The sequence below is a fragment of the Poecilia reticulata genome, linkage group LG18 (genome assembly GCF_000633615.1).
Source record: "Poecilia reticulata strain Guanapo linkage group LG18, Guppy_female_1.0+MT, whole genome shotgun sequence".
NCBI lineage: Eukaryota > Metazoa > Chordata > Actinopteri > Cyprinodontiformes > Poeciliidae > Poecilia > Poecilia reticulata.
Window position 1 is genome coordinate 7,895,793 of NC_024348.1, and position 25,060 is coordinate 7,920,852.

At 38.0% G+C, this 25,060-nt stretch overlaps 1 protein-coding gene across 2 annotated transcripts in view; it reads right to left on the bottom strand.

Annotated features, from left to right (window-relative positions):
- The window catches only part of htr2cl1 (5-hydroxytryptamine (serotonin) receptor 2C, G protein-coupled-like 1), a 180,652-nt gene that overhangs the window by 133,308 nt on the left and 22,284 nt on the right, over nt 1–25,060 (bottom strand). For both annotated transcript variants that reach the window (XM_008435330.2, XM_008435326.2), the window contains exon 2: nt 3,937–4,027. The gene's annotated coding sequence lies outside the window, so the exon portion shown is untranslated. The remainder of the gene's footprint in view (nt 1–3,936; nt 4,028–25,060) is intronic.

Below are 25,060 nucleotides of genomic sequence, written 5' to 3' on the forward strand. Positions count from 1 at the left end.
GTCTCTGTCCTGTCCTCCCCGTTGATTGATCCCAGCTGTGTCTCGTTCCTGTGATTACCCTCCCAGTGTATTTAGTCTCACCTGTTGTCTGTGTTCCTCGTCGGATCCTTGTCATTGTCAGCGTGTTCTCAGTCGTCACAGTGTAACTGTATAGTCCTGTGATGGCTTAGCTCATCGTGTCAGTCTTATCTTTAGAGTCATTTGCTACCGGTGCTGAGCCCCAGTGTTTTCCGCTCTGCCAAGCCGCCTGCCTGTTTGGACTGTCGAGCTTCTATTAAATTCATAATTTTCATCTCATCGGGGTCTCTCTCCTCACCACTCAACACTTCACCTTATGACACAAAGCACTTCAGAAAACTCCCACGGAGCAGCAAGTAAACTCCATTTACTTTTTTTAGATTATCAAGTACTGCCAGGTGTTTGTTTTTAAAAGTTTTAGCAGCTGCACTTTTTAAGCGTGGCAACAAAACAGATTGGTCTCTTTTTTTTACATTCCCATATAGTGACAATCTCCTGACACTTAAGAGTGTGCACATAAACCTGCACAATATGAACACTATGGGAATGTCAAACCATTGTACTATTCAGGAAATGGGTTTTGAGTGTGAGAGATGGACATGTTTTGCTGTTTACAGACATGGGTGAACATAATAAAAAGCTACATAAATACAGACTGTGGAAGAACCACAGTGTTGGTTCTGTTGGACCTCAGTGCAGAATTTGACACTGTTGATCATGACATAATACTGAATCGACTGGTCCAGTACGAAACTGGTTCAAGTCTTACCCAAACTTAACTTGGTTAACATTGTATTGCACAGATGTCACATGTGGGGAACCCTAAGGTACAAACCTGGGACCCCTCTTATTAGATATCTATATGCTCCCAATAACTCAGGTTATAACAGGAAATAGGATTAGCTACCATAACTACGCAGATGATACACAGCTCTACATTACGAGATCACCAGGTGGTATGATGAGGTTTATATGATGTAAAGCATTTGAACTCACTTGTTGCTGAAATGTGCTGTACTAATAAACTTGAACTAGTAGATGAACATTTGTAAATACTCTCTGGGACAAAGATTCGATCTGTTAGGTACATTTTTATGGCCTCGTATTTGTATTCGGTAAGCTGCTCAGTGGGAAACAGTGTATCAAACTGTTTTGGATGCGACACTGAGTTGATGAGGTTCGCACGTCAGCCAGATTGCCACTTTGTCCCACACAACAAAGATGTGCAGAAACAGAGTTAGGTTATCAAGTATGCTAATATCGTTTCTGACTGTAGGAAGTGAAGGAATGTGTAATCTGTATGCTCCACTGCGAAATCTCAACTGCACGTGAACAGTTTGTGGGGATCCCGAGTGGCTCCCAGAACACACACAGTACTTTAGAGAACGAGGCAGCCTTGAGTATTTGGAAGGTTTTCCCCAGATATCTGGCTAAGCTCAGTGGTAGGAGCGGTAGGCCAGTCCACCAGTTGCTAAACTGTGTTTTTGTTTTAAAAATGTTTTTAAAAGTTAAAAGAAATTTTTGGCAATAAAACATCAACAACAAAGAAAACACAGCAGTGGACTGAATAAAAGTTAGTCGTTCTGTAGGCTGTGTATGTATGATGAAATGCCATTATATTTTTAAACAGACAAATGTCTGCAAAAGATGACTGATATTTTATTGTAAATAAAACTAGATTAACTTGTCTTTACCATCACTGTTACCGGTGTATGTATATCTTAAAAATCACTTAAAATAAACAATACATAGTCTGATCTGGTGGTCTGTTAGATTTGGCCTTATCAACCCTTTCTAGATTTGGTGGAAAGCGATAGAAGCTTGCAGGTCTTAGAACGTCACTGAAATGGTCCAATTAAAAAAATAAATGACATGAGATAAGAAACGCCATCTCAAATCATAATTCAGGGAGTTGAAGATTGGTTATGACTCATCACACCAGCAAATTAGTTCCAAATTGGCTTAAGGACAATGGAGTCGATGTTTTGGAGTACAGCCCTGATCTTAAAGCGTGAAAGTGTGTGAGCACAGCTACAGAGATGTGTGAGCGAGGCAGACCACAAACCTGACTTCATTACACCAGTTGTGTCAGGACACATTTACAGGAATGTGACCCTAAGGGTAAATAACGAGCACAAATACATAACGCACACAGCGCTTCGCATGTAGATGAAAAACGTTCGATTTGGTCTCAACTGACCGTACAGCCTCCTTTCACAATTTTTTGCAGTTTTTCTGTGTCAGATTGCAAATGGACAGTGTGTGGTGTTTGTATGTTTGTGTACTGTAAAGACACATTAAAGCTAATTCATGCTTGAAGAAACGGAGCCTGAAACATCTAATGCATGTGAATATCAAGTCTCCGAGCAAATCTGCAAGGTTAAAAACCAAGTAAATCACTTTCTGCCTGCAGGCTTGCGTGATGTCCCCATAGTCATTTGCAATTACATTAAAAGCTGAGTCATCAACAGCGTTATTTGCTAAGAAGGCTGCAGCTGCAACTGAGACCAACTGGATGGAGAAAAGATAATAAAAAAAATAAAATATTGACCGATAGTCTGTTTATCCCACTAGGCTGGATTTACTTGGTTCTTGCACTTCCTGTACAGCCATATTCAACAAATTAGGAGATTATTGAATAGTTCATTTGTTTTAGTAACTTGATACACAAAAATTTAACTCATTATATAGATTAGTTACACAGACTTAACTTTTAGAATGTTTTTCTGGTAATTGTGATGATATTTCAGCTAAAATTTAATAAAACCATGATATTCAAGATTGGAATATTACATCAGACCAATAATATAAAAAAACAGAAATGCAGATTTCACGGAAAGTATGTTTAACAGCTGCTTGAAGTTTAATATTTTCAAAGGGCTACTTTTAAGTGGCCAAACGAGCCTCATCGGAAGGCGTATCGTAATTTATTGAATATGACTGCAAACATACAGAACTGAAATTGAGTGCCTGAGGGTCTGTGATGTAAGACCGCCAAAGACGGAATACAGATTCGAACCAAATATGAGCTTCATCAGTTCATCATGAGCTTTGGCAGCGGCCCTGTCGGCTTCAACAGATCAGCCGTCAGTGACCAGACGGCAGCAGAAAAAGAAAAAAACGGCACAATAAATAGGACGTGCTGTCAGAGCCTCGCGTGGATTAATGAAGTGTCACTCGCTCACCTCCATTTCCCACGGCGACCTGATCAAACACCTGCCAGGAGGGGCTAATCCCACCCGCAGTGATGGCATAACGGGTTCCCACGTGGATATTCACAGCCCCCACACTCCGAGGGAGGCACACACACGCACGCACGCACAGATGCACTAATGTTTTTTGGACTTCTGTTTGAGCGGCTCTTTACAACCACATTACCAAGCCAGCAACGACAAAAAATTGACAATCTTCTTATTGCCACTAATACTAGTAACCCCTCCAGTCGTCCATCTTTAGACTCTCAGTGTCTTACATTTTAATTTTATGTGATTAAAGTAGTGCATAATTTTCAAGAGAAGGAGAATAATGATTAAATAATTACTTTCAAAATGTACTATGAGTAAAAATCTGGAAGGTATGCCATGCTTATTGAACAGCAACTACAGCTAGAAGTCTTTTTGGATTATGAAGAGAAATTAGTGGCTCTGGATTTTATTTGGAGGTCTTCAAGAACATAAGTAAACAGTTTTCAAATGCAGGTCGCTAGCATATTTAAGGGATTTCTCATACATGATCTTCATGTTGGCTTAGAGTTCCGATGACAAATGGTTTGTTTAGGGTAATCAAAGGGAAGACTGATACAAATACAAGCTTCAGTTTTTTGGGGGGGAAGCTGAACGAAAATGGAAAAATACTTTTGCCAGGCATTGTATCTTGGCAGAGATTTGCTTGTCAATACATCAAGTACGTTTAGTGCACCTCTGACGTTGACGCTTGTGAAGCTTCTTCCCTGAAGAGAGTCAGCAGGTCTGGAAGTTCCTGTCATCCTCTAGACGCCTCATGTCTGCATCTGTGGAAATCAGTTTGACAACAAAAAACAAGTCACGTTTCGGTGCCAAAGAAGCAAACAGACGTTCCGAATTGTTGCAGAAACCGTTTGCCTCAACAACTCGGTCTGACAACTAAAATTTATCACCATGTCTGCTGTGAGCCGTGTGTAAGTCGTCTGTTTTTGCTTCGGTAAGTGGGTGGAGGCTGGGGGATTGGAGTTCTCAGGATATTTTGCAGGGGTGACCTGTTGTATATTAGTGTGTGTGTGTGGGTGTGTGTGCGTGTGTGTGCGTGTGTTCTCCATAGAGCTAAAAGATCAAACAGTTGCATCCTTTGTTGCACCTCTGGTTCTGAATTTTTTTTAAAATGTGCTACTCAAGAGGTTACCCATAAAGAATATCAAACATGTATTTGACGCACAGATCTGCGGAAGTATCTGCGTTGCCTTTGATCGCAAGGCAGCACATTTATTTTTGTGAAGAGCCAATGACAACATGCTGAGAAACATGTCATCTTTACAGCTTTAGACTATGACAGTTTTGAGCAAATTTCAGTTGGAAAAATATACTTTACATGCAGTAAAAAAAAAAAAAAAAATCAAAATAAGATCACCCTATGGCATATTTTTTAATTTGCTAACATACTAGGACATATTGATATTCATATAACTTAATATGAATACAGACAATTTCGAGTAATACAACTGAAAATAAAAATGAAGAAACATCACTCGGCATTTTGAAGAGGTTTGCAATGTTTTAACCTCAGGCCTACATATTGCCTGAACAACAAATTCATAAAATCCCTTAAATAAAACTTGTTTGACGACATTAAGTATACCGAAAGATTTCAAAATGCAAAACATTCTGTCCCAATCTAATGAAATTGAAGAAGTCACTGACATTTATCAGTGTGGTAGGGACTGTAAAGCGTTTCTAAGGCTTCTGACGCTCTGCAAAAGCTTTGGAGAAAAATAGAGAAAACATGCAGATGTAGTTTCCTAGGAGTTGCCAAGAGACCAAAGTCATCCGATGAATGGTCCAACAAGTTATCCAGGAGGTCACACAAGAAGCAAGAACAATATTTAGCTCAGTCACTCTCTGTGTGCACAAGTGGCATTCATTGGAGAGATCCAGTAGCAAAACCACAGCTGGCCGAAAACACAAAGACACGCAATAAAACAATTCTGCAAAGAGTTGAGTTTGTACTTACTCGGAATATCAGTAGCTGCGTTTTCATTACAAATGTGTGCAAAACTTTGTCACTATTTTGGTAATTAAAAAGACAACTTTCAATTGAGGGGTTGAATAAGAATCACAAATAAAATCACAAGTGAATAAACTTGTGAAGTCATTAAAAACATGCTGTGTCATCATCCTCCATCTACTTCCTGTCATCGTCTTTGCCTTTTTCCCCAGTAGTAACATCCGGTTGTTGATCATGTGACTCATGTGAGGCAAAATGTGTTTTCATTGCAGTTTTGTGAAATAAACTAATTTCAGTACAACCACAAAAAAAAAAGAAAAAACATTCATCCTATGCTAAAACTTCATCGAAAAACAAGTTTGTTTTTTTTCAAAATTGCCATTTTTCCATTGAGTGGATTTATTTTCGAAATGTCAAATTGTGCAATTATATGGTAAAGAGATCAATTTTCTGACACTGATGTTTGTTTGATGATACAATCAAGTAAAGTTTGACAAAGAAGCAAAAAGCAACAACTATGTAAGGGCCAAATACCTTCTCGAGGCATCAGCATCTGCATTCTCGCTCCATAGGAGACGACTAGAATGGCTTTAGGGCTCAGAACGTGATTCTTTTTCACAGCCGGTTTCTGTTGCCTATTATATGCCTCCAGACGTATCCTGAAATTCTTTTGCCATTTTCATCCATCGCTTGAAAGGAAATATTCTATTAGAGCTGAAAATGAACGCGTATGCTGTAACTGAAAGCCGCTCAGAAGAGAATTAGTAACATGACTGGATGTTTGTGTGCTAAAGCATTGATCATCTTTCTTGTTTTTTTTTTTACTCTGAAGCTTGTTAGGATTCACATGGACATGAAGGAAAATGTGAGCCTTCATGAAAAGTCGTCTTGAAGAATAATCACGGCTTCCAAATAAATCGATAGAGATGGCATGCTCGTTTGACTTGGTGCGCATGTTTCATCTCTTGCTCATCAGTCTGTCCAGTGAATGATCTATTTCCACTTGCAAGAGGCAATGTGTCTGTTTATTTATGACTTTTTTTTTTTTTTTTTTAAATGGATGAATCGGTCGACAGAGCTTTGGTCGGATATTCCCTGTGATTCATTTCAAATCAGTCCAGTGTCAATCCCATTATTCTGCAATCTTCTTTTTATAGTTTCCCCATACGTCTGGCGCAAAATGACAAATTTGCTGGGCATCATAAGAAAAATGAGCAATTACTATACAACAGAATAAATGCTAAGATTTTTATTTCCTGCTTTTTTACTCTTTATGGCTTTCAGATAGGTTGACGTACGACTATGGGATGTTTTCCTCTCCTACTGAAGTAACAGAACTGAACCTGTTTGAAGCGATTCTCACTAAGAAGAATGTTAAATATTGTAATGTGAATGTGACAAGATTATTTAATGGGTTTTATATTTCATTTTTGTTGCTTTCAGCTTATAGGCAATTCTCTGCATGGGGTTTTACCACAAGGAGAGTTCCAGATTCGTGCTGTATACATAAATTTGACCTCGACACTTAGGTCAAGGTCAAGACCACGGACAACTCCTGACAAATTGGTCAATCACTTCCAATTTTAGAAATCACTGGAGGTTTTGCAACAACCAGACTTAGAGCAAGTCTTTATGCACTTGTTCTTAAGACTATATTGGATCAAAATCCAGTGAATCATCCATGTAGGATTGACAAAATAAAATCCGGCCCAGTCAGTTGCCCTGGGAAGTCATCTAATTAGAGTCCACTTGTGTATAATTTAACCTCTCAGATGTTCTGTGACAGGTTTGCTAAATGAGGTGTAAACACTTACTGAAAGTAAGTTTAACAACTACTGTCAAGGAGGACGAATGCAAAGACACACCTACAGTTCCAGGAGAGAGAGCAGCTTAATGATTTTACACTTCACCAGTCAGGCACTTTGAGGCTGATATGCCAAGGTGAGAGGTCAAACCGGTTACCCTTCATTGATTCTCTAACCAGAGCTCATCATCTGCCGTCCCGCCCCTCCAGCCCAACGCCGCTTTTTGTTCAGCCCTCCCAGCCAAACAGAACGTGCCAATCACAACTGACAGCCAGTAAGGTGTTCATTAAAATGACTAAGCATAGCCTTGAATAAAACCGTGAAGCATTAGTTCCTCAGATTCATTTCTGCTTCAGGTCGTAATGAACTACTCAGGTTATCTTTTACAGCTTCGTCCAGCTATTTTTAACAAACATATTTCTTATATTCATTTTGGAAATGCCCTTCATAAATAAAAAAATAACATCAAGCTCCTAATGGGATTTACCACTTTTAGTCTCCCTTTCCTTCCACATTGGCAGGATGCTTTGTTGCTTGTTTTAGGTGTTTTGTTAATCTTTTTTCTAGTAATTACTATTTGTGGTTTCTCTTCATTTCTTTTGTTTTTTAAGGCTGTTTATTCAGCTTTACTACAAGTGTCAGTGACTGTGCCCTATATATTGAGTTTGTATACCACTGAGAGAAAACACACGATACAGTGTCAATACAGCTTAGCAGGGCTTGTTTATTGATACTTCACTGGCATTATAAGGAAGAGGAAAAATCCGATTTCTAATCCTAAAGGTTGCTAATTGATTTATTAGACATTTAGGGAGTTTTTACACCTGATAGTCTGGTAGACCCGGTTTGATTTAGAGGACGCAGTTCGCTTACATTCAACATGTCAAACTCACCAAACCCTTTAAAAAACGTGTTCCCCTCCTTGGTGGCGCTGCACCCCTTGTCGTTTTTGTGAAGGAAGTGACACAAAAACTTCAGAAGAAGACATGAGCGCAACTTTCTTCTTTGCAAAATGGAAACAAAAATAGAGTGCAGTCAGATTTTAGTGGTTGTGAGATTTCTCTTTTGTCTTTGGTAAAAGACCATAGGTCATTTCTCCCGCTAGCGCTAGAGTAACTTGTTTGTTTTGTTTATATTTACCCAGAATGCCCTGCACTATAGTCTATTTCTTGCTTTCAAAGCAGTCTCTGGTTCACTTGGCATTCACATATGCATTCAGACCGCATCAGAGTTCACTTTGACCCTTTCTCAAACTGTGGTCCGTGGACCACTGGTGGTCCGTGGGCCCCCCCTAGTAGAATGCCGGACACTGCATGTAAACAACTGTTTGTTTATTGTGACGCAAGCTCAAAGTGTGGCTCTATCGCTAGCTTAACAAAGGATTGTGATAAAAGTAACAATGGAAAACTGGTTTAAAACCGGGCCACTCAAAAGAAAAGCTGCAGATACCGGAAAGAAAACAACTCCAGGAATGTTATATGGTCAGAGGAGGCTGAGTTATAGCTGTTGGTTGTTGATGTGTCATTCAGTAGCGACTGGATTCCTTTGAACGGTAGGAATCGCTCCAGTTAGTCAGAACTGTTTGTTTTTTACGACTTTGCTTGGTAATGAATTGATGCTCTGATTTCAGGGTCAACAGCTATTGTTATTTTTATTTAATTAAAAAAATATAAAATTAAATAAATGCAATAAATAAAAACAATGGATAGAAATGGGTTAATTTTTATATTTAATGGTGCAAAAAAGGTTTTCTTGTTTCTGTTAAAGCAACTCAAGTCTCTTTTTCTTGAATTGTGATTCTAAATCACAAATTGTCCTAAATGTTATTTAATGCAGACAACACTTGGCAGTAAAGAACAACTTATTTTTTTATTTCCATATGTTTGACATCATTGGTAACCTTAGACACTTTCAGAATCTGTAAATAACTCAAAATGCCCAAGTTGACGTGTTCATGGCTTTGTCACTTTTACCAAACACCACCACTCTTCTCATTAGGACGAGTTAAGAGACTAATATTTTCATTTCAGGTAGCATCACATATTAAGATGCATTATCACGGGGGCATTTTCAGGTTAAATGGTCCGTGAGTGTTTGCTAAATGGGTTAAGTGGTCCTCAGCCTGAAAAAGTTTGAGAAACACTGCTTTAACCGAACAGAGAACTCTGCGTTTAGGCGGACCAGAGTTCACTTGTTTTGGTCCACATCAGAGTCCGATTACGCATTCGCATATTCTAAAACAAACCGGACTTTCTAGACAATCGAACTAGAGATGGATTAAAGCAGACTAAACACGGCTGGTGTGAATGCACCCTTAGAATCAGTTTCTTCTTTCAAATAAACCCTTAAAGTTCTGGGTTATATTTCTATACATACACCATCTCCTGCTGAGCTGACACTGTGCACCACTTCATAAACCCAATCCTGTACTCTTACATCCATCTCATAAAAATTCAGCTTCCACTCTTCTCCTCCTATACTTCCTCCTCCACTGTCCATTTATTTCCCACACTAAGTTGTGAATCACCCTCCTCATTATTTCCAACAAGACCCTACTTTTTTTTTTCTCATTAATCTCCCTTCCTGCAGTGGTCAGTCCACTTTGGTGGGAACTGTGTTATGGCAGGACGAACAGATTTTGATTGGCTATCTGAGGGCATGCCTGAAGGAACTCAGTTGTTTCATCACGAGATACGAGAGTGAGCATGTACCGGAATCCCTTGTGCGCCGAGAATGATAAAAGTTCACTTTAAATAAGCGTTTTACAATAATCTGAAAGCAAAAATCATCTGCCTCAACCTTATAGTGAAGCAAGTTGTACCATGTCTGTGTGAAATATTTCTTAAGCAGAAAAATCCATATTGATAAAGCTACTCTCACCCACTAGCATGGATCAGAGGAAATTATTTTAGAAAATAATTTATATGACGGGAGATTTTGTCAGGTAATGTGCTTTAAGTACGTATAGGACATCTAGATTTATTTTAGATTTTATGGATGTAACATTATATGTAAAAATCTGTAGTTACTGTCCCTTTTTCCAAGACGGGTTCACCTTTCACAATTGGACAGTTGTTTGGTTTTACTGTGCATTTAGACTGTGCAAAGACAGTTTAAAAGTCAAAACAAAAATCTTATGTCAGATCCATCAGTATTGAGGATGACAACAAGAGCATTCAAAGTCTAAATGGAACATTTTGAATTTGTTTGCACTGAATGGTTACACAGCTAAGTATTTTTTTCTGAATGATTTTCTTTGTTCCTTATAGACACCGACCATTTTGTTCTACAATATTTCCCACACTGCACCACTGCTTCTCATCCAATCACTCAAAAGAATGACATTGAATGATTTGGAGCCAGAAAAAGTTGCTCCTTCTGCAATATTTACATCAACAGCTTGATAAAGGCTGCAGGTAAAGCTCTTGTTTTACACTGCCTTGCAGAAAAATCTATACAAATTGAACTTTACATTTTCTTATGCTGTATCTATTAACTTCAATGTATTTTATTGTGACATTAAGTGGTACATCAACACAAAAGTGCATAGTCATTAAGTAGGAGGAAGAGTATATTTTAAAAATAAAACATATTTGCTACAAAGAGACTGCAAGTCTTTTGGAGTGTTTAGGTTTGCATTCATTTTTACTTGTACAACAGGTGTCATTCAACCAGATTAACCCTTGGCAGTCAAGGTCTAAATGGCCATCCCAGTCTCTCTTCTCTGTGTGTCAGCGCTCGCTATGAAGCCATGTAGCGATAGCTAGCAAAACTACTACTACTACCCCTGCACACACCACGAACTCTAACTAACACACTTATAGTCTAAAAAACCCATCGAAACACTTAGTAAAATTCACAGCATCGCTGCACCTTAGTCTCTTGCCGTATCCAAATCCCCCGTCCTCGTCTCTCTCCGGATGTCTCTGTTCTACCTAGCAACAGACCGTCAACACATTTTCATTGGTTGTTACGAAATGTGGTACATTTAGACCCCACAAAATAAGGCAGAAATGATCAATCTTATTTCTGCCTTTATTTTGACGTAAATAACCACAAAACCAATATAAAAACACCACTTTTATAAAGTTTGAAGTCCGTGCTGTCCAACAGAGTTGAAATGAAAACTCGGTATGCGTCCGTGTTATTACGAAGCCTTATAAATGCGTCACATGCTTGTACACCCCACGGCGGGCGGCGACTGCGCCGGGTTAACTGGAGAAATTGCAAAAAAGGCAATTTCTGTGTCTTACTACAGATTTCATATATTGGTCAAACAATAAATTTGTTCTTATTTGACCAGAGCATTTTATAGTCCTATCCCTGATAGTCCTGGGGATTGCAACATTTGTTACATTTTCGGCTGGTGAGGTTTGCTTTCACACTGCACTGTTTCAAACAATCCAAACTCATTGAAAACCCTGTTCACCTCCACAACTGTGGTGGTGCTGCACCAACAACTACTGAAGGAACGGACACAAAAACCTCAGAAGAAGAACCCTGCGCAACTTGATTCTTCACAAAATGTAAGTAAAAATTAAGTAGTGTCAGATTTTAGCGGTTGTAGGATTTCTCTTTGGTAACTGAGGCATTTCTCCTGCTGGTGCTAGACTTGTGCGTTTATTTGGCTCTGTTGACTCAGAATGTTCAAACCCGTTCTGGGTCAACAGGGCATTTGCTGTTTTTGGAGAGGTCTTCAGTCCGCTTGCATCCACATACGCATTTGTAACAGTTATGGGCTACGCAGCTAACTGCGGCTACAAAAGCAGTATCAGAAGATGGTTCTTGAAGGAGCCTGAGGTGTGAATGAAGACAATCACTGTTTTAGTTTTGGTGTTTTTTGTATTGATGATAGGGGGGRAAAAAAACAACAACAAACAATTACAAATACACAATGAGGGTCAAATTAATTCAAAATAAATAAATTCAAAAGATCAAAGTTCTTGTCCTTAGCTCGCCATCCTTTGCTCAGAAGTGGATCTGAGAATCTGATCCATCAAAAAAAACCCGACCTAAAAGGCCAAAAAAAACCCCATTAGGCGGTTTATCAACAATAAGTATGTGCAAACACACAAATACAATAAATATCAAATTCAATAATTAAACTAAACATTTCAGTCAGGTTAACTTTAACCATGATTTAGATAAACAAAAAGAATAATCATATTTCAAACTAATCCATTTAAGGTTAAAGTTGAAATCAAAGTTCACTTTCAAAATATCAATCAAGAGAAAATAAATTAACTCAAAATACTCAAGCAGTGTGAGGAAAAAGAAAATATACTGCGCAATATCAATTTAAATGTAGCTACATCCTATTTTCAATCAATTTCATTACGAAAGTAATGAAATCTTGCACAAAACTATCAATTACCTTTCAGCAGAGAGTGCTAGACTGCGATCAGCTGTGAATCCCGGTGACAGCCCAGGTAACAACTGCCACAGTTCTAATAAAAAAATGCTCCAATGAGCAATCGAGCAAAACTTTCATGCTGAACAATACTGCTATCAAMCAAGCAAACTCACCAATAGTTCAAATCAGTTTCAGAGATTTGGGTGAATTTTCCAAGGAGAGATGATCAGCAAGACGCCAACAGCCAGTCACAATCACAGTGGAACAGGTGGTGTTTTAAACTGCGCTGAGGCGGGGCTTTAAATAAGTTGAAGAGTTTGGGGCAAAACAGGAAGTGGGCCCGTAAAAATAAAAGTCTGACTAATTGACTAATTACGGGTTACACATTCAAACCGTGCCAGAGTTAACTTCAACCAAACCGAGGTTTTTGGGTGGACCAGAATTCGCTTTTTTGGTCCACATCAGAGTTTGATCACGCATTCACACCTCCCCAAATGAACCAGACTTTCTAGACAAACGAACTAGAGTTTGATTAAAGCGGACTAATCAATGGAGGTGTGAATGCACCCTTAAACCCCAAATTTGTGTTAAGCACAACGGATTCTGTTAAGTGAACCGTAGATCTCTGCCACTCCTCCAGAGTTTCTTAGCTGCTTCTCTGATTAACGGTCTTCAAGCCTTTCAGTTTAGGTGGACTCTCTTGTTCTAGTAGATTTGAAATTGCCTTTTCAAATTTTAATGCTAGAGTACCTAGCATTTGCTAGGCACTCCGTTTTGTCTGTCCTTTTTTCTTTTGTATGTATACTTTATGTATGTTCAGCAAAAGAACGTTTCTGCAAACGCAAGCTCTTTTCGACAGGCTTTTGGTCCTGGATTGATGGGCTCAACGGTTCACTGAAACCGGTGGGGGGTTTCTGGGGCTAAAAGGAACAGCCAACCACTGCTGGTTATGGTACTTATTAGGAACCCTGGGCTGATTCATGGCTGCAAGGAAAAATATTACCTCTCATCTTTGGAAGAGCCTGAGGGCAGCTGGGAAGACGCTTGGGGAAAGTCCTTTGAGACACGGAAACCTTGACTTTACTTTTCCCTTCATTGCTTCCTGAAACTTAAGCCGACTCAGGTGGTTTCGAGGATAAATCGATTGGGATTTGACTTTGAGTTCGTCTTTGATCAAGGCATTTATGACAAATTGAGTAAGGGCATTTTTAAATTTCTTTAATGGAATCCTAACTGATTCTTTGTTTTGACTTCTCAGTCAAGATTTTCACTTGTGACGAGAAACGTTCATGAGGACAACGTTTTGAACCTTTGCATTAAATGCATTAATCTATTAAAAATGTAACCACTATGGGATTCATGAGTGAACATTTTACTCACACATAATGACATATTAGAGTGATAACATTGAGAACACAATGACATCTGTTTCAATAAAAAACTCAATTTTAGATTTCTCCGAGAGGTGCTGATGAATTTTTGAAAGGCCCTGTATACGGGCGACCAGTGGAGGTGAAGAAAAAGAACGACTGGAGAGCTAGATTTATTCTATACCAGCAGCTGCTAAAATAAGGGAAAAACAACAACATGAGCACAAAAAATAAACTTGAACTGGTCGAGTGGAGTGGATTTACAGGCGATGTGATGAAATCCATATTTGGCCCCAGGGAATGAGAAATAGCAAAATTTTCTCCATCACCAGAGACTCTACGGGCCCTAGGTAATCAATGAAACTCTATTTGGCCTGCAGATTTTGGTGAAATGCCTTTGTTCAAAAAAAGAACTATAGTTTTAACTGTTATCTTCACATGTTTGTTATGTGCTTTGAAAGGTTTAACACTAGTAAAATGAGATTTAATTGGAAAGTAAAACCCTTCCCTTGACAAATGAAAGGTTTTATGGGATTTTAAAAATAACATGAGGTATTAAATTAGCTTTTACACTGAAAAATATAAACAAAAAGCTTTGTAGTACTAGTGCTAACAAAAATAAATCCTCGTTTTGAATGAGCCATCCATTGCTACACATCAGTCATTCTACTCCCTAATTTTGTCAACAAACCACTTCGGTTCCATTTTCTCACCCCATGCTCTGTATTTTTCTCTGCAAGGATTCATTGTCTTAATCCAATCATGTGTTAGTCCCTTCTGTTCTCATTGAAAGTTAATCATTTCGGTTATTGACTTCATTTTCCCATTTGCACTTCCTTTCTATTCAGGACCCTAATGTGAAATTTGCTGGGTCACGTTTCTCTGTACAAATATTGATCACATTTTTCCTCAGTGTAATTGAACTGTTTGACAAATAATCCCAGTTTTAACTTGTGTTGGGGAGAGCTCAGATTGTTATTGAGCCGTCTTTTTGAGATTTCTCATTGAGGAGTCTTTTTGAGAGACAGAAGAAGTTGAGCAGATATAAATGTTGCTCACAAGTCTATGGTGGAGTATTAGGACCACTGAAGATGACACAAAGAACTAACTGGCCACCACAAAACTTAACTCAGAAAATGTAAGCATTGTTACACACAAGAAACAAAATAGCAAAATCACAATTTTCGAGAATTAAAGGCAAACTTACAGCATTATGAAGTCAGGAATTTGTAATAAAAAATACCGTCACTATATCTTTTGCTTTCCGGTAGAATTTCAACTGAGTCGATCAGTGAATAGACGGAGACGTTGTGAACGATGATTTTCTGCTCTGTTTTTGAATTGCAGCCTGCCTTAAGTTTTAGCAATGGCAGCAGATGAAGCTTCAAAGCCTTTCCGTATGCTTTGGCCACGCCTCCAAATATGGAGCTAACATTAACAGCCGTCTCGTTTGGCTAGGCACTTCTCTCTTCGCAGTGGAGTTGTTTACACTGCAGGCATTTTTTGGTAAGCTTCATAGCATCAAACTGTCGTGTTACATACGTCATGGGCAAACATTAGCAATTAGGTAAAATTTTAAACTTTCACACCTCCAAGAAACAATCATTTCTCAATAACCAAGAGTGCAGCTCTTCTCTACAAAGCGAAATGTAAAACAAGGGTCTGGTTTTTACCAGGCTAACAGAGGTATAACATGATACAACCAATATAATTTGGGCGTTAATCTACCAGATACATGAATAATTTTGTCCTTCACTTTTTTGTGCAGTAATTTTTTTAACTTCGCAAATGTTGGTGTATAAAAAAAATAACTAATATGTCAGTCATCATATAATTTCCCATTTTTAGTCATTTTAATGATGTCCAATCAACACCTCAAGAGTCCAAGAAGTGTTGTTCACTAAAGGACAGAAATATCCACAATCCATTGAAAGTCATCAGCCATCTTGAAGAAGATTTGTTCAGGTTGAGGGGAAATGTAACAAACTGAGATCCAATTATCTTGTATTAAATTGTTAATAAAGTTATCTGCTTTCACACTGTGAAGGTGGTGCTGAAGCACAGAGACAAACAACAGAAAGAGCTCATCCTCCAAAGCAGAATGCAGCTAAAACTAAGAAGGAAAGAGGAAGTACAGATGGTGTCAAAGTCTTCCTGTCAGTCTCTGCGCCATGTTTTCAACACTTGCTAGCTTTTGAATTAGCTGCTTCAGTGACACAACAGAAACAAATGACCCGAGAGAAACACAATCAAAGGTGTCCTTGGACCAAAACTACCTAATGTGAGCATTCATGTGGGTTCACCGCAGAGCAGCAAATCCTGTGCTGAGCTCCATTAAACCCAAAGGTTGCTCAGCATCGGGGACGCAGATGTTAGTTTAAACAAGCGGGCGCGCAGTGATGAGAGAACATCCGCTGAGCCACTTTGATGAACAAAATAGCGCAAAGGGCGGAAAAAAAAATAAAAAATCAACATGAAATGAGGCCCCAGCCAAGAACTTTAAAGTGAGTCTGATCTGTTCAAAGCCCTAATGTGAAGTCATTTATGGTAACATTCACTTTTATCCTGACTTTCTGCCGACAGTTTCCGAACGCATCAAAGCATCACGTTGCTGTAGCAAATGTTGGAATCAACAGGAGATCAAGGCAAGGTATGGGGAAAGGAAAGGATTAAAGGCTTATGTCATTACTGAAAATTAGGCTCTTTGTATTATTAAGTTCATGAAGATATGAGACCGAGACACGTTTAGGTTTTTTTACTGGCAGAATCACATAAGAAAAGGCAAAAGTAGGTATTTTTTTATCCTGGTCTGACCAAGTCTTTGGCTTGAAGGCCATTTGTTTAAGCAGGCGTCAATCTATGTGGTTTTTACTACTGCACCTGGAGGAATTTCACTTACTAGTTTCAGGAGGGCAGCCAATGTGTGTGTAGTGCAAAAGAAAATAAAAGGTCTTTGACAAATGGCTTTGGATAGAAGGACGTGAACCAGTTAACTCTATCAAGGTATTTAGAGGTTTTAAATGGTTTCATAGCCCCAGAAATGTTCTGTCATACTGTTCCTGTAGCTTAAGGTTCCTTTAGTCAGATGTTAGAAAAAATGTCATAGAAAGCTTGTTTACTTAACATTAAACAATGTAACATTTGCATTTTTGGGTTAAACAGTGGAGTTGAGTACAGGTACACCTCAAAAAGCTATTGTTGAGAAAAAGATCAGTATTTTGTTTCTCACTCATTTCAGAAAGTTTAACTCTTATAGAAGCAATTCTATAAGAGTTAAACTTAAAGTCTCTTGTAAAGTTTTGAATGATTAAGACACAAGGGTAATGAAACCACAAATCCAATGTCTCAGAAAATTTGAGTATCGTGGAAAAAGTTTGGAAACAATCACACAAGTCACATGATGCTAAAAGTGTTTTTTGTATTACGTGATCAACAACTGGATGAAACTACTGGCGAAAAAGACTAACAGGAAGTGGTAGGATGATGATTAATGGCTTATCATCTGAACAACCTTTAGTCACATATAATGTTAATTGCACTTTTGTTTAATGGAAACACCGCATTTGAGAAATTGTGTTTTTTCGACATTACCTGAATATCAAAGTTTTTGCATACATTTGTAATGGAAACTAAGCTACTGACACATTCCTCAAGGAGACAAAACCCCAAAAGATCACAACTCGGGGTACTTGGTTTTATGCTGGGAAAATCACATACATACTCATTCACTGAAGAATCCTCCAGATTATTTTTAGGATCAGTTCACTGCTGTATTTTTTCGGTAACACTTTATTTGAAAGGGTGTGCAAAAGACTGACGTGGCACTGTCATACACATCACATTAACAACCTGTCATAAAGATGAAGGATTCTTCATGAATGTTTGACTGTTGTCATGGAGTGTCATTCAGTAAATAATGACACTTTTAATGCAACGTTGATACTTTTAATGGACTTTAAATCCAACTTTTAGTGCATTAAAAGTGTCATTATTTACCAAGTGACACTTCATGACAACAGTCAAACATTCATGAAGAATCCTTCATCTTCATAACAGGTGTTATTTCAGTCTAATGCACACAACTTCAAATAAAGTGTTACCATTTTTCTTTTAGAATTTATGTTCATATATATATATATAATCATTTTTTGTAAGTTTGTCCAAAACAGAAAAACAATTTAAAACAAGCATTGTGTTATAAACTTAGACGACACGCTGTTGGCTTAATTCTACTGTGACCAAGTGCGCAGCAACACATTGTTACTGTTTGTGCCGTTTCCACCTCCTGCAGCAATTCTAAATATCTCCAATTAGAGCCAACAAGCGGATTTGAATCCGCTTATCTGAGGCGAGGCAGAGCAAACGGAGCGCCTGGCTCTCGTCTACACAGAAGGCTACGCGGCACGCGCTGCCGCGTGCGCGGTGACAGACTGAAAGTGTAGGTGACAGAACAGCAAGTCTGACACTTTCCCGTGGCCCCGCAGTGAAGCAGTCAGACGCACTGACGAAACGGAGCAACTCTCCTGTTGGAAACCGCTGATTGGAGGCTTCACAGACTCACAGCTAAGAGCCGTGATTGCCAAGGTGAGCGACTATACATTTTTTCCTGAAAAAAAATCAGCGTATGCTATTTCTGGTTGAAATAGGTAGCAAAAGCCTCTTTGTTTTATAAAGGGAGGAAGTTTTGAAATATCTTTTATATAGATTCATATATCAGGAAAACAAGTGTCAATGTCAAATTTGTTTGAATGACACATTCAAAACAACAGCAGTTTACAATTTACAGCAACCAGCAAATCATAAAAGAAAACAAGTACGGTCCGTAACAGCCGAATATGTTTTCTGTGTTTACTTGGGTGATAGACCAACAAAAACTGAAGCATAACCAATGAAGCCAGGCTGGGCAATGCAACAAGCAGTTCAAAGCAACATTTTTTAACAGTAAAATCAAGATTTCATCACAATTTCTCAACATGAAATCATAGCTCTTGAATATTAAAAAAACTAACAATGGGGGATTAAGGGCAAATAGTATTTCTAAACATTTTCTGAAGCACAAGTGACAGGCATCTTTTGTGACAGAGTGGAGACAGTACGTTTGATTGATAGCGTGATCACGACATTTGCTTTTAATTTTACTTTTTTAACATACTACACTAATACTGTACAACCAAAACAAGTTGGTGATCATCGAAATCTTCACCCATTTCATCCCCCACAATTTTATTTTAGTTATAGGAAAAGAAAAAAAAAAGCAAAACTGAGCAAGAGCATCACTGTGCAGACCATGTTTTATAGATGATCTCTCTCCTTTGGCAGCCCATCAACATGGGAAGTTGTGGGAGACGAAACACGCCTCCCTTTCCTTATTAACAAAATTGACAAAGAGTAAAGACATCTGCAAATAAAATGCACCAAGAAGAAAGTCAAAATGTCTGCTGATGCTGTCCACCTACCACCTTCCTTGACACTTGTTTTGCATTCCCTTGCAGAGACGAACCCTGAAACTGTACTCCTGTCTGCTTCCCTTTGTTTCGTGTCATTTTGCACCAGCTGTCTTTAGCACAGCTTTTTTTCTTTTTCATTAGGTATTTCTGTCTCTTCAGTGCCTTCTTTAGGTGTCTTTGCTTGATCTACCTTGAGTGCTTGCCTTGTTATGCAGACAACATCGGTTACTATTCAGTTTAGGCGACAAGTTAAAAATACTAAATCAGGTGAAGCTTGCAGGTCTGTGTTCAGAGAGGGCTGGAAAACACTGCAGTTTCTTTCAAAGATTGTGACAGAGTTTCATTTGAACTGTTTTATGTTCAGTTTGTGCTGCATCATCTTTTGAGAGATCCCTGTTTCCTTAGATGAATAAAAAATTTATTTAAATCTAAATCAGCCAGCCGATTGCAACCTTCGGCTTAACTACATAAACTGGACATTCACAGTTTTAGTTTTAATCTGTAAATAGATGCACTGAAAAACGAAAACAGTTGATCCAACTTTTTAAAAAAAGTTAAATTGTTACAAGTTATCAAATTAAATTTATCCATGTTTTAAATTTATTAAGTCGTTATGTTAAACTCATTCTCTTTTGTTCAATGTATACTCCTTGAGCATTTTTAGCATTTTATATTCAGTTTATTATTACATGAAAGTGGGAGGGTGTTAATTATGGGAGCTTTAACTGGACATAAACTTGTCCATTTTGTGGTTGGAAGAGGATCAAAAATCTAGTAGAAAGAAAAAAAAAAGTGTCTGGACAGCCAAATACAAAGACAAATGCATCACTGTCAGCTTTCACACAAACACAATTTCCTTGGTGGTGATTGCACAGAGAAAGCTGCTCAGTAGCATTGTGGTGACTTGGAACTATAGGTTACAACAGAAAACAACAGAGGATGTTACTCAGAGTATAGCACTTACATAAAATACACTTTGCAAATTACAGAAAATGTTGCTTTTATTTTTTTCTCAGTTGTCCAATTTCATCTTGTGAATGATTTTATGTTCTTCAATTCTAAATGGCCCTTTTGATCATCTATGTTGCCTGATTCATCAAGATGGATATCCAAACATCCACCCATTTTCTTCCGCTTACCGGGGTCGGGCCACAGCGCCAGCAGCCTGAACTGGGAGACCCAGACTTCCCTCTTCCTGGCTACATTGGAATCCCAAGGTGTTCCGAAGACACACCCAGGTGTGTGGCAGAAGGGAAACATCTAAAACCTCCAGAGGCATTCTACCCTTTTCTGGTTCAAGACTATGGTCTAGGGTGTCACACTAGGCTGCAAATGTGTCCAACAAAAGCCACGACCTGATGAAACCAGTACAACCACATCATCTGTAAAAAGCAGAGGCGCGATCCTACGTTCACCAAAACTGATCCGCTCAACACCTTGGCTGTGCCTAGAAATTCTGGCCATAAACGTTATGAACAGATTCAGTCACAAAGGGCTACCTTGACAGAGTCTAACTCCAACTTACTGCCAGCAAAGCAGCCCAAGCTCTGACACCACATGGACGTAAATGCGTATCAAAGGGTCTGGTACCTCATACTCCCGGACTACCCCCCACAGGATTCCCCATGGGTCACGGTCGAATGCCTTCTCAGAGTACACACTGAGGCCAATGCCAAAAAAATTCCACTCTTTCTGAAAACTAGCTGAGCAAACTCCCATTCTACCTTGTTTATAGCAGGATAACTGCTGAAGTAATCATCTAATTATATTAGTCGTAACAGACATAAATAACAAGGATTTCCACAGGGCAGGAACAGGCAGCAGGAGGGTCCTGTCGGTAATGCCAGGACGTCTTAATCATCTATGTTCTCCCAGCGTGAATTATTTTCACTGACTTCTAACAAAATTTCACATTCCTGTAGGCTTTGAGAGCATGGATATTAATTCTCTTTCAATCAGCCAGCAACAGGGATCCGACTGTTATTTCTGACGAGTGAAGTACAGAAACACATACTCCGCAGCCAGGAAGGTTAAACTGATAGTCCTTGATGGGGTCAGAAAGATAATTTTACCAGCCAACGACAAACAAAGTGTGAAAAGAAACCAACAAAGAATGGATCAATTTTTTTCATTGCTTCTCCTGAGCTGTCTCTGCCTGCGAGCGAACAAAAGAAGACAATCGCAGACTGACAGGAGTGGAAGGAATGATTCACCCAGTCAGCTTTTGACACTTTGTGTCTCATTCGCTCACATAAGCTAGAATTTATAGGACGGGCAAAGACGGGTTAAGAAGTGGACGGTGAAAGATGACGCGGGGATGAACAGAACAGAGGGGAAAGAAGCTAGAAGTGTGTGTAAAGACTGAGTGGGCCGTTTGAGTGAAAAGAAAAAAAGCTGGATGAAAATGAAGGGGGAAAAATCAATGAGCGAAAAAGTGGAAAGAGAAAGCAAGTATTAGCCAATTTTAAATCCATTGATCGTGACACTTCCTGTACACCAAAGGCTATCATCCTCACTAACTTGGCAGAAACTTTACTTTTCCACTGCCAAAAAGCTTACTAATTAAAAAAAAACACATTTTATTCCCACCAACAGAATTGGCTGGAAAAATAAATAAGCCATCACATACATTTAGAGCCATTTACTATAGTTTGAAGCTAATGTCAAAGAAATGCCACTCTTTATGCCAACATATTTAGGTTTTTCCAACCTAAAATAATCAGGTTTTAAATTAGCATTAAGAAAAGCCTACTATGCAAAAAACAAAGTTCAATACAAGCACGAGGAGTGAGACTCGCTACTATTGTGCATCGTCTTTGTACTCAGAGGTCGGAGTTATACGTTGTTAAAGACGCCAGGAAAGTTTTAACTTCCCAAGCAGCTCAGTGAGATTTTTATCTTGATGAAAGGAAACTTATCTGGTAACTTATCTATGGCATAGTTCGCCTCTTGCACAATTAAGTGAGGTTTTAATAAAAGTCAATAGATTGATGGATGAACATTTGAACATGTCAGTTGCACACCGATTTTAGATCAATAAGATGACAATTTTTTAATGTTTTTTTTTTTTTTTTTTTTTACATTTCCTTCCTACAAAAAAAAAGTAGTTCAATAAATGGTTGGGTTGAATTACCAAAACACACTTTCAAGGTCCACATGATTTTTTACATGTGAAATAAAAACCACAGGAAGATTGAAAAAAAATTACTTACTTTAAATTTTGGATTTGAAAAACGTTCCCTTCTAGGTTTTTTTTACAGTTTTATACCAAGTCCAGCTGAGGTAAATTAGAGTGAAATGACAAAAGGCTGGTATGTAACGTATTTTGGCCAAAAATATTCTTCACACTTCGGCCTGTCACAATAACAAATTTTGCCGTATGATAAATTGTCCCAATAATTAATGCAATAAATTATAGTATTGTTGTTTTGAGACCATTTTCAAGTAATATCTTGATAATGACATAATAATGCAATCTTAAAGATCAATAAACTTGAATTTTGTATAGAACACTTCACTGGAACTGCAAGATATTTGAAATATGAAAAATAAAACACAACCAAAAACAAAAAATAAAAGAATAAAAAACACATATAACTGAAACCATAAATAAAATGGATTAATGGTCTCTAAGCAATATTGCCCTTCCATAATAATCACAATAGGAGTTATTGAGGTCATTTCAATTTACCATGCAATTAATTGATTAATTTCTTATCATGACAAGTTTATATACACTCTTTTTTTTGTTTTTTTTATTGTAGGGTAATAAGATTTTCACAGGTACAAAAACGCTTTACATCTCGAAATCAAACTAAAAAGTTTTGCCAGATGTTACATAAACAATCGCCAACTCATTCCTTTCCACTTAAATGAAATACATGCATGCTATTCTTTCTGAACCTATTTCACATGAGCCTGGCTGGTTGTCTGAGTGCATGTTAGCCCTGCGGTTGACTGACAGGCTGTCTGCGCTCTTCCCTCTCCTGCAGCAGCTGGGATAGGCTCCAGCGCCTCTGTTGTCCTGAGCGATGTGAAATGGGTACAGCGAAAGGTCGAACAGACTGAGAGCATTAACAAAGGGGAAAGAAGTCCATCTATTGGAAACTTTTATGCATTAAAAGAACTGTTATTTCCAGGGTGAACCGGGATTGTAAATATGCTGACAAAGTGGCACAGGTAGCTACGAGAGGAAGTTAGAAAAGTGGCCGTTAAAGATGCTCTGAATTCATCGGCTTAAAAATAAGTGGCAACCAATGGGTTGGATTTCTTTGCTGTTGCTAAATATGTTTCTCTTATTAGCAAAAATGATTTTAAGATATTGTTATCTAAAGAATTTAAATGTGACAAAAACCAAAATTCTGTAAGGGGCAAATCATTTTTACAGCAATTTAAATGAATTCTAATCTAAGTTTGTCAAATCACCAAGTAATTATACGTGGTTTCTCTCTGGATAAATTGTTCAGCACATGTAAAATCTCAGCCACAAATTAACTCAGTGGTATAAATAAATGTGTGGACTGTTACATAATGAAATAAACACAGCAAAATGGAGGGCGTCAGCACTCTTAGTTAATATCTACTACTGCCTACACATCGTCTAAAATAAGTCGTATTTGTTCTTTTTCACTTTTTGGATCCAAGTTTCTGCAAGTTGGATCAAATTAAATAAGACTTTTTAATATAGTTTGTAAAATTGTAATTTTAGACCAACAAAAATTACATAAAATAAGGCTGTATGTGCATTTCCTCCAACTTGTCCCATATGTTAAATTATCATTAAATGGCTTTGCGTCCAATGGCACGTTTTTGCTGGATTGTACTATTTATAATTGGATAACAAAGTCAAACAACCATTAGGACCCCGGGAGAATCCAGTTGGATAAATTACTCCTTTCAGGGTAACATACTGATCTGTTTAGGAAAACATACTTACTCTGTCTGAAGAAATGCTTCAAAAAAAGACCTTGAGTGATAGTTACTTTCATCTGTTTCTATTTCCTCGTAATGCTCTGTTATTCATCGTCTCTGTCTTTGATTCATTACCCTTGCTGTTCACACAAGGTCACTCTTTTTTGTCACCATCTGTGGTATTTTTTTTTCTCTAATTGCCATTTCCTTCCTTTGTTAAACGACAGAAATCATTTTGACTTGAGGCTGAAAACATCTCTGGCATAAACATACCACTTTTGCAATTCTAAAAGTTACTCTATTGTTAATCTCAACTAATCTGAGATGCATAGTCTTATTTTTAAAAACAAAACGCTATACTTAAGTACTAATGAAATGCCAAAAACAGAAGATATTGACATCGTGTGAGAGAGAGAGAATTTGTGACTCATCATCATATTGATTCTGGTTCTTTTCTACTATCGGAAATCTCAGCGCAATATTGTAATAAAACTTTTTTTGCACATTTGTTACATATTCTAACAGTGTTAGTTGCTTTGACGAATTAGAAGATGATCACAAGGCAAAGTTTTTATACCTCATTCCAAAACCAGAATCCAAAGACAAACATTAAAGACCGCTATCGTGTAATTATGGCTCTGCTTTTTGTTTCATTGGTGCAGCATAGCAATTATTTAATTTCCCTTTGGGATTAATAAAGTATTTTTGAATTTGAAATTCATTTGTAAAACAACACTTTGGTAACACCTTACTGCTCACATCTGCAATCTAGTGAAAGTGCCACAGATATTTTTCAGTTTGAGCGCTACAACATTAATCTATTTACATTAGTTACCCAATACTTGACAGACTGCAACTGAAAGAGATGTGCTGCCATATTTTCTTACTTATTTAAACAATATTTATATAAGCACTTGAGGGCACCTGGTTCATATATATATATATATATATATATATATA